Source organism: Petaurus breviceps, unplaced genomic scaffold, assembly GCF_028583685.1.
Source record: "Petaurus breviceps papuanus isolate PSGF00001 unplaced genomic scaffold, PetGlider_PUasm1.0 175, whole genome shotgun sequence".
In the NCBI taxonomy this organism is placed as follows: domain Eukaryota; kingdom Metazoa; phylum Chordata; class Mammalia; order Diprotodontia; family Petauridae; genus Petaurus; species Petaurus breviceps.
In genome coordinates this window covers 40,593,482-40,603,895 of record NW_027185764.1, presented here as the reverse complement: position 1 = coordinate 40,603,895, position 10,414 = coordinate 40,593,482, and positions in this window count along the sequence as shown.

Below are 10,414 nucleotides of genomic sequence, written 5' to 3'. Positions count from 1 at the left end.
ACAGAGAGAGAGACAGAGAGAGAGAGACAGAAAGAGAGAGAGAGAGAAAGAGAGAGAGAGAGAGAGAGAGCCAGGTCCATGCACACATGATGTGGATCAGATCAACAGATCAGCTTGGAGCAGAGTCAGATCATGATCTTCCTGACTTGGTTATCTGTTATATTTTGATCCAATTAGTTGCTTGACATTTAGAAAGGAAAGGCTGCCAAGATTAGTCTAGGAGAAGAACTAAAGAACATCTGCCCCTCAATTCATACAGATCAATAAGAATTACTTAGGATGTGAATTTTAAACTTTGTATTTTGCAATTGCACAAGTAATGGTCAATTATTTTAAACTGTTTGAAAATAATGAAACTAAATAACCCATTCGGATCTAGTTTGCCAGGCAGTGGTCAGAAACACATATATTTTATTGATGATTCAGACACTCTGAAAAAGAGAAAAAAGTCTCTACAAACTAGATGTATGATTTAAGAAAGGGATGCTTGGTTTCTATGCATGTGATTTTTCTATCAGGTTATGATTGTGGCAAGAGATGTTCCTTTAAAGAAACCTGTACACTGTAGGGCTAGCATTTGATGACATTCTTATGTTGGCATTCTGCTATATCAAATAGAGTATTGGGCAGATAATAGGTGCCCAGTAAATGTTTGTTGACTTGAAATGAAGGGAGTGAAACTGAATGCTAACCTCACAAAGAATATTCTGACCATTTTGGTTTGGTTCTATGGCCACAAAGCTAATTCAGAAACCTGACTCTCCTTTGTATGGCCGATGGACCTACATGGTTGGGTTTCCTTGATGTAAGCAGGAATATGACTTTGGTATTTGGGTTTTTTATACTACTTAGCAAAGAAAGCCATGCAGTAGAGAGAGTGTAGCATTTGGATTTGGAAGACCTAAATTCAAATTCTGACTCTCTTTTACTATTTATGTCACCTTGGGCAATTCACTTAACATCTAGGCTCTCAGTTTCTCATCTTTAAAATGAAGTGGTTGGATTAGATGATCTTGAAAGCCATGTCTAACTATATTTATGAGTCAATGAAATTACATACAATTCTGTCTCTACAGAGTAGTTCTCAGCAAATTTTCGATATTCTTGCATGTGAGTTACTTAATCAGTTAGTATATACTGGGCACCTATATTTATTGGGTTTTTGCTGGTTGCTTCAGGGGAAACATAGCAGCATTAGCAGAATTATGAACATAATCATTCCTAAAGGACTGCCTCAAGGACTTTCTCTGATGTTCATATACCATTCAGTTGAAAGTACTTCCCAGAGGACCAGAGTATATCTTAATACCAGTTTCCTGCTCTGTCACATCTCAAAAATATGATTTCAAAAAATTGCATCATATTGGATCATAATTTTTTAAAATATATATTTCCTGTTTTCTCTGTTAAAATATTTTATATTTGTGGTTCCATACTTAATTGACCTTTACTATATAAAGGCTTCAACGATACAGAAAATAAAATAAAACCTCAAATGTACACTTTTGCCATATCGCATAGTGCTATGCATAAACTTCTTCCATTAGAGTTCTACTCTGAAAACAGCATCATGGAATGAAGGTGACCCTGGTTTCTTGAAGGCCATGGCAATAGAGGACATGCTTTGTCAGGAAAGACTTTGGGAATCAGCATCTTGATAGATTTTGTATCTTTCTTCCCAGGGCCATCCTAATACAGTGTGAAGAGGCTTGTCATCAGAAGACCGAATGAATATTGATCCATTAACTAAAAAGAATCAAAATGCCATGGTGAATAATATATCTCTACTTTTATTGTTGGGCTCAGATAGAGGAGTTTTCACCTCATCTTGCAGACAACCACTTCCCAGTTATTTGCACACTTATTGCAGGTGCTCCAACCATCATCTCATCTCCTCCTACCAGAACCTTGCACTCTGTCTCTGGCAAGTCAGGTGGTCATAGGTGAGTGTTTGCCTTATCTTGTCCAGAACTAAGCTGCCATGTTACTTCTTGGCTACCTCCATGCCATACCTTTTCAAGTACACCTTTTCCCCATTCCTAGGTCCCTCTTCTATGTTGTCGACCCCCATGAGAATGTAAGCTCCTTAGGGATGTAGATTATTTTACATTGCTTACAAGTACTTAATAAATGCTCAATCTAAAGTGCCAAATGGAGCCAAAAATGTGTTGTTATTGTCATATACTAAATTCTCTCTCTCTTTCTCTCTACACATACACACACGTGTGTATGTATGCATATGTGTGTATATAAAATAATTATCCTGTTTGAAACTGTCTTTTAAGTCTGTTATGGGAACATACTGGCTCCCACTCTGAGTCAACATCAACACATCTGGACATCTTTCCTTGTCTCCTATTTACTTAAGGGGTTTTTGACCCCCAAACCTTATACTTCTGGTCCCAATGAAATTCTTAAAGGGTGCATTTTGCCCTTTTGATCTTTTGAATGGTAATAACTTCATATTCTGGCTTGTTTAACCATAAAACCACTAGCATAATAACATGTGATGAAAGAAGAAATATGGCCTATAGAAGGAGACATTGTGACATTATAATAGCTAAAGCCATTAAGAGGCTGAGGTTTGGCATGGAGTTATGATGTAGGGAGAAGAGGAAAAAGGACGAGAGGAGAAGGCAAAAGAGAAGAAAGTTGAAGGAGTAGACGGAAACAAAACCAAAAAAGATGGGAACCCTAGTTATATTTGGGACAGATGTGGAACTACCATTTGGTAGTCTCTGAGTCCCAGATATAAAAATTGTGCAAAATGGTATAATTTTTAAAAAGCACTGCCAAAAATGACAAGTATACAGCTACACAGTTGGTGTGAAACCATTCTTAAAACAATTTGGAATTATGCTAAGAAAGTGATTGTAATGCCCATAATCTTCTTCCTGGAAATCTTACTGCTAAGTACATACCCCAAGGATGTCAATGACGTAAAGAATGATCCCAAATACAGTAAAATATTTATAATTGCACCTGTGGAAGGATTAAAGACTGGAAACAAATTCAATGTCCACTAACAAGAGAATGACTAAATCAATTATTGTATTGTAATGGAATATTACCTGAGCCCTAAGAAATGACCAAAAAAAAAAAAAGAAAATACAAAGCATAGAAAGCCTTATATGAGCTTATGCAAAGTGAGATGAACAGAATGATAAAAACAAAAAGCACAATGATTACAAAAAATGGAAGGAATAAAGGAAGGGAAAAAAGGAAGGAAGGAAGGGAGAAAGAAAGGAAGGAAGGAAGAAAAAAGAAATTGAATGTAGTATAATTGTAATAATTAAGCTTGGTCCCAAAGGAGAGATGGGAAAATGTATTTCTCTCCCTTCTTTGCAGAAGTGGGGAAATATAGGTGTAAAACAATGTACAATATGTCAGACTTGATATATTAATCCATTTTGCTGAATTGTTATTTTTTCTTCCTCCTTTTTTATTCTTTTAATTATTGCCCTCTGGGCAGGGAATTGGGGATGTGTATATTGGGAAATGTAGGTGATCTAAATTAAAAAGTTACAAAAGAAAAGATTACTGCTTAGGCAGACAGGACGACTCAGTTCTACTCTCTATCCTGCCCCTAAAGCTGTATGATCTTAGGTAGGTCATTTCATGTTCTTCTTTCTGGACCTTGTTTATCTCATTAGTAAAATAGGTTCAATGCCATAATTGTTTGAAGATGAGAGACTAGAGTAAGTGACATCTTGAGGTCACTTTCATTTCTTTGGTTTACAAAACCAGATGGTGAGGGCTATAGTGAGGAACAGTTGTTAGATTCAGAGTAGGGTACATTTATATCCTCAGTTTACCAAGTCATGTGTTCTTGTGTTTAGCATAGCTCAGGTGCTACTTTTTTTTTCTTGGTTGTTTGGAGCAGGGACGGAAGGGAAATTGGGGTTAAGTGACTTGTCTGAGGTCACATGACTAGTTAAGTGTTAAGTGTCTGAGGTCAGATTTGAACTCAGGTCCTCCTGACTCTAGGGCTGGTGCTCTATTCACTGCACCACCTAGCTGCCTCCAGGTGATACTTTCTACTAGAGTTCTTTCCTGATTCCCCTCCCCCAACTTCTACCTCTCCCTCCCTCCCTTCCTCTCTCTCTCTCTCTCTCTCTCTCTCTCTCTCTCTCTCTCTCTCTCTCTGTCTCTGTCTCTGTGTGTGTCTCTCTATCTGTCTGTCTCTCTGTCTCTCTCTGTCTCTCTCTCTCTCTCTCTCTCACACACACACACACACACACACACACACACACACACACACACTTACTTTGCATTACTTTATATTTTCTCCAGTACAATGTAAGCTACTTGAGGACAGGGACTGTTTACATTTTATTTTCATATCTCCAAGCACCAGTGCTTCGAACAAAGTAAGTATTAATCAATGTTTGTTAAATTGGATTAAACTGAATTATGTTCAACCCACAGCAGTGCCAGAGGCCCGTAATGTTCTGGCATAATTCCTGTATCCCTGTCTTTGTCTGACTCAGCTCTTCAGTGACATCTTCAGCGGAAAATGAGAAGACATGTTCTCTTCTCACTGTTTTTTAGTAAAGTTCAAAAATGTTTGTCTACAAATTTACCACATAACTCTCTATAAAAGACAGAGATGGAGTGATTAGACCCAAAGGAGAAAGAGAAGTGTCTCCTCTTTAAGACATTCTTTTACTTAAGAGTCAGTACCAAGAGTTATAATCTCACTCTGGCCAAAAGCACACTTGTCCACCATGACACTCTGTTCCCAAAGGTTCTGCTCTCTTTCCTCTTTCACAGAAAAAACTTCTAGGGAGAGAGAATGTAGTTCAACTCACTCTTATTCAGTCCTCTCTTTTTGACTCCCACCAGGCTTTATCCAACATAACAGATCTCAATATTCCCATTAAAACTTTTCCCCAAACACAGAAACTGTGAAGACCCAGACTACATTTAGGATCTGTTCAATTGCCCATAATTTGCAGGACCAGAGTGCATATTCAAATTGTTTGGGGAAAAAAAGAGTGAAACAATATTTTATTCTGGTGGTGTGGGCACACAATGTTAATTAAGAAGATGACAACTAGCAAAAGGTAATTTCAGTTTTGCCTGACCTGCTGTGTGTCAGCATCCAGTTCATTCAACTTATATCTCAGTTCTATAGAAGACAAGGTGTTGTATGCAGGAATGCAGTTTAAAGAAAAATTAGAAGGTCTGTTCTAACAATGCTTGAGGGGTTTCAGGGGTAACTCCCATTAACACTAATGGAAGTTACACATTTCACCCCTAAACATCAGTGGGAAAAAGAGACATCAATGGGGTGTTTTCAGCTAATTTTTAATTACATAGTTAATCACAAACTGACAATAATGCACTTATTACAGAACCCTATCCTATAATATTTCAAAACATTGAATTATATGAAAAAAATTCAACAAGTTATCCAAAAGTGATAGCAACAAGCACCTTCATAAACACTCTAGGGAAAACAAGCCCAGTATATAAATTCCTTTTTTTTTTTTTAAATCAGGAAGTGTATGCATTTAGTCAAACCTTTCTAGAGAAGTAAACCAACTATACTGACATTTGACACTAGCTTCCTCTCTGAATATAGTACTGAAAACTTAGTCTTCCATTACATTCTTAATGTATAATCAAAAGTAGCCCTTCAAATGTTTGACTTGTAGAGGAAGATGGGTAGCTCAGTTGATAGAATGCTGGACATGAAGTCAGGAAGATCTGAGTTCAAATCCAGCCTCAGCTGTGTGACCCTGAGCAAGTCATTTAATCTCTGCCTGTCTCCATTTCCTCATCTGTAAAATGGGGAAAATAATAATAGCTACCCCCCAGGGTTGTTGAGATGATAAATAAAGATATAATATTTGTAAAGCTCTTTTTATACTTTAATGTGCTGTTTAAATACTAACATTTATTAGGTCAGGCAACATTTACCAAGCAGCCTTTGCAGAGAGAACACTTCAGTGGGACTCCTCAAAAGTACTGAGGTCATTTCTACTCCACTATAAAATAAAATAAATTTGAAATACAATAAGCAGAAAGAAAAAGACACTCTTGTTATGTGTACCTTGGTAGCTCACTCACTCAAACATAGCATAGCTAATTGACCCTATTGATGGGGAAGCCCACTGAGGATTACTGAATTTTGCAAATTAGCTTGTCTCCCGAGTGTGCTGTGCAGTAATTCACAGTTAATAGGAATTAGAAAAATTATTCTATCAAAATGTGTCAGAGAGGCAATGGGTTAATAAGAAGTGTGATCTACAGTTCCATGGAGAGGGGGATGAGAGCCAAGAGAGGTGACTCCACTCCAAAAGGAATACATTTGTATAAGAGTGATTGAGATTTGGGGGTTCACATGAAAGGGGGGATGGGATGAGATAAAAGCTTCTCAGTCACCCTGAACCTGCTTAAAACTGCTGCTAACCCACAGCACCAAAGCTTGGCTAGTTTTTTTTCACCTTTTGAAATGCTGCTGTGATGTCATGTAGGGATAACACGAATCTAGAAGATGGTCTTATTTTCAGGTTTGGGAGAAGGCAGAGTTAACTGTTCTCCATCCCCATGGCAAACCCATGAAAAGGGCGTGGTGAACTCCTAGTTTCCCAGAGTTCAATGTTATATCAAATTCCTTTTATATAACAAAAATGGGAATTTTGAAGATGTGAGGTTGTTTTTTTTGGACGGGGTGGAGGAGGTTATTGCATCCCTTTACTTTTGAAGATGCTTTTCCTATGTATGTGTGCTATTCCTTTAAATAATTAGCAATATGAACCTTTAGACATATACACAGGCTATATATACACATGAATGCATGGCTTACCTATGTCACTTATATGCACAAGTGGCACAATTAAGTTCTGCATATACCTGAGCAAGGTAAAATCTGTTCTGAAGAGTTCATTGAAAAACTTAGGAAAATAGGGAATGTAACATTCTAACTTTCTCCCATGGCTACCCTTTTATTCTCCATCACTTTCCACTCATCATTCCAAAACGAGAGAGCTGAGGTATCAGTCACAATGCTGACTTCAGATTAGCCAGGTAAGAAGTAGGTCAGGATGGTACTTCATATGGCTTCAGCAAGTGTTTCATTCGGGATAGCTGAGCTGTTCTGCCTTAACTTGCAGGCTTCTTTAAAAAGGCAGTTGGGTATAGAGTTGATTTGGGAATTTCTTCAAATTATAACCATTTTGAAAAAAACTGATGCTGGCACAATGAGATCTTTCCTATACTGACTTGGAAAAATGTAGCCAAGACTCACAATCTACAGCAAAGTGTTGTAAAGTCAATACTGATTTATTCAAAGTAGTATGTAATGTAAAGTAACTGGTATTTCTCAACTGACTGGATAACTTGTATTCTTTAACAAAAATATTGGATAATATGAACCCAATTAACCTAAAGTCACTTTTTTCCTTGTCTTTTGAGTCTTGAATTAATGTGAGTTTGCTGTAATCAGTTCTACTCTCCCCTTTGGGGCCTGAAGGGTGCTAGCTATTCACTGTTTTGGCCTTGAAGGGGAGACAGGCTGCCCTGCAATCCTCTATACAATTCCTTCTCTTCTATTTCTCTTCTTCTCCTTTCCCTCCCAACTTCCCCAGTCAATTTTACTCATGTCTGGATGAGGAAATGTAGCAACCAGCATGGTTTCTGCAAAGGCTGATGGGAAAGGGAAGAGTTGCAATTACATCAAATGATCCATCTATTCCCATAGAGAAACTGTAGCTCTCACCTGGGAGAAGAATCCAAGATGGACTGCAATGCCATTCATTCTACTTTGTCCTTAGCCATGCATTAGGTCAAACTCTTTTGACAGTCTAGTTATTCGCAAGATATACTAAAGAAGCTTTATAATGTCCTTAAATAGGACAAACCTATTTTGAGTTATGCCAAAAATGGATAAATACTCAATTAACATTGAAGTTTTCACTTTTAAAAATCCACATGGGCAGAATTCCTGGGTGGGATCGGTTAAATTAAAAAAATTCTTATCTCAAATATTCATACTCCCTAATGCTAATATTGATTGTCTAAGTTTGGTAACTCTTACCTCAGAAGCTAATTCCTTGAGGGCAAGGGTACTTATTTATGTCTTTTAAATGAAGTACCAAATCTGGAATACTTAATATAAGTTAAAAACTATTTTCCTGAAAGAGAATTTATCAATATTTTCTCTGGAGAATTTAACTTTTCCTCTGGGACTTCACATTACTTCTTCATGTTCATGACAGCATCTCAAAGAGTGGGGAACACAGGTAGCATATAAATGCCTCCTTTGCACATGATATTCCCACTTAAATAATATTTTCCTTAGGTTTAAGATGCACTATAATGACATTACCCTGAAATCTCTTCTTATCTATGAGCTCATATGAAATATAAATCATTTAATACTTCACAAATGAAATATAGTATAAATACGAGGGAACATATTGATGTAAACACATGAACATATCTGTGCTTATCATAGAAAATTTTTTCAGCAAAATATAATTTATAAAGAAGTGTAACTAACTCTTTATATTTGCTAGGAACCATAGCCCAAATACTGTTCCAAATATTCCAGCATTTCAAAGAGATAAAAATTGGATTGGAAGCCATGATCGCCTAAAGATCAATGCTTATAAAACATGAAAGGAGTTCCCCCAGAAATATCTAGTAAGACAGAAATGTGTATTCACAGAGATAATTTTTCATTAAAGTCAGATCTGAAAATTCATTTTAATGTTATAACAAAGAATTTCTCATTAATTACAAGAGAGTGTTCTTGTTTTATTTTAACCTTTATTTTATTTCCTAAACTGATGTTTCAATCCAACTTTGAGTGGTTGCTACTAATGTAAGGAGAATGGTGGAAAAATAGAGGAAAATGCAGCATTCAACACAAAATGTATATCATCTGACTTGCTTACTGAGCATTCATGAGCTTCAGTGGACAGAAGAAAATAAGTCATAGAAACCCTTATCATCCACCCCCTTAATGACATTTCTTAGTAGGGAGAGGAGAGAATGCTCCTTCCCCTTAGCATCTGCACAGAGTACTTGGGCTCCCCTGCTCTGATCCAGTACTCCCCAAGTAGATCTGTGAGAGAATATGGATGAAGACAGGAAAGGAGAAGAGTCGGGTGGAGCCAGAGGGAAAACAGCTGCAGCGATTCTGGTATCAGATAAATGGCTTCCTCCCACCTCCATCAAAGCCAGCTTTTTTTGCTCCTTGATTTCCAGTGCTTACAAAGGCTCTTTCAAGGACATTGCAGAGAAGCCCTTGTGGTCAGCTGGGACTATGAAAGAGAGAAAGAGACAGAGACAGAGAGAGACATAATGAGAGAGAGACAGACAGACAGACAGAGACAGAGAGACAGACAGAGAGACAGAGACAGACAGAGAGACAGAGACAGAGACACAGACAGACAGAGACAGATACAGACAGAGACAGACAGACAGAGACACAGAGAGACAGACAGACAGAAACAGAGATACAGAGAGAAAAACAGCAGTGCTAAAGTGAAGAATTTTCTCCTGCCTTCCACAATTTCAGGAAAATGGAGGAGTTCAATGAGATCTCTAAGATCCTTTCCTCCTCCAAATTCTCTGGACATATGACCTTCAGTGCATTAAATACAGCAGAACAGAATAGAGTGAGGATCCAGCACAATGTGGTTGCTTCAGATTGGAAGAATGGTCAGTCCACTGGGAGAAAAAATTCAAAACCAAAATGGCTCCTGGTCTATGGGGAAGACTGACAGGAAGAAGTTCTATAAGTCTCAAATAAGCCAAGTTTATGACTTCATTCATGACTTCGTAAGATAATTAAAATGTGAAGACTTATGCATGCTCATCATAACAAAAAACGATTTCTAAGTGCATACAAACAATAACCAGCTCAGGCACCTGAAGTCCAAATCTCTTATGTAATTGAAACACAGAAAACTTCTTTTCAGAATGAAAGTGAAAAATGCTTCCGTCTTCTTGATTTCCCATTCCCAGGAACTCCAAAAGGATGTCTTTTCTATTGTCCAGTATAAGCCATTCTGGGTTTTGAAAGCCTGGATTGTTATCAGACACCATTTTACTTGGAAGTCTAAAAAAGAACCTACGTCAGTCAGAAAGAACCTAACAAAGTAATAGCTAGAGCAGAGACTCACCTGAGAACTAATTGAAATCAAATTTACTCCTCTCATTGCTTTGCTTCCTCAGAACCAGGTGGCAGGAGCTAGATACAGTATGACTTACAGTATTTCTCTCTCTATTCACATAAGTTAGCAGGCCAGCTTACTGTCACCCTGGGCTAACAGGGAGAGTAATTCTGCCATTCCCACTGGTGCAACATTAAGGGAAATGAATCTCATTCTGTTCCTTTTTTGGAGTAATTTATCAGATGATTTATTTACAGTGCAGTCTGTATGGCAAGTAAACAAAT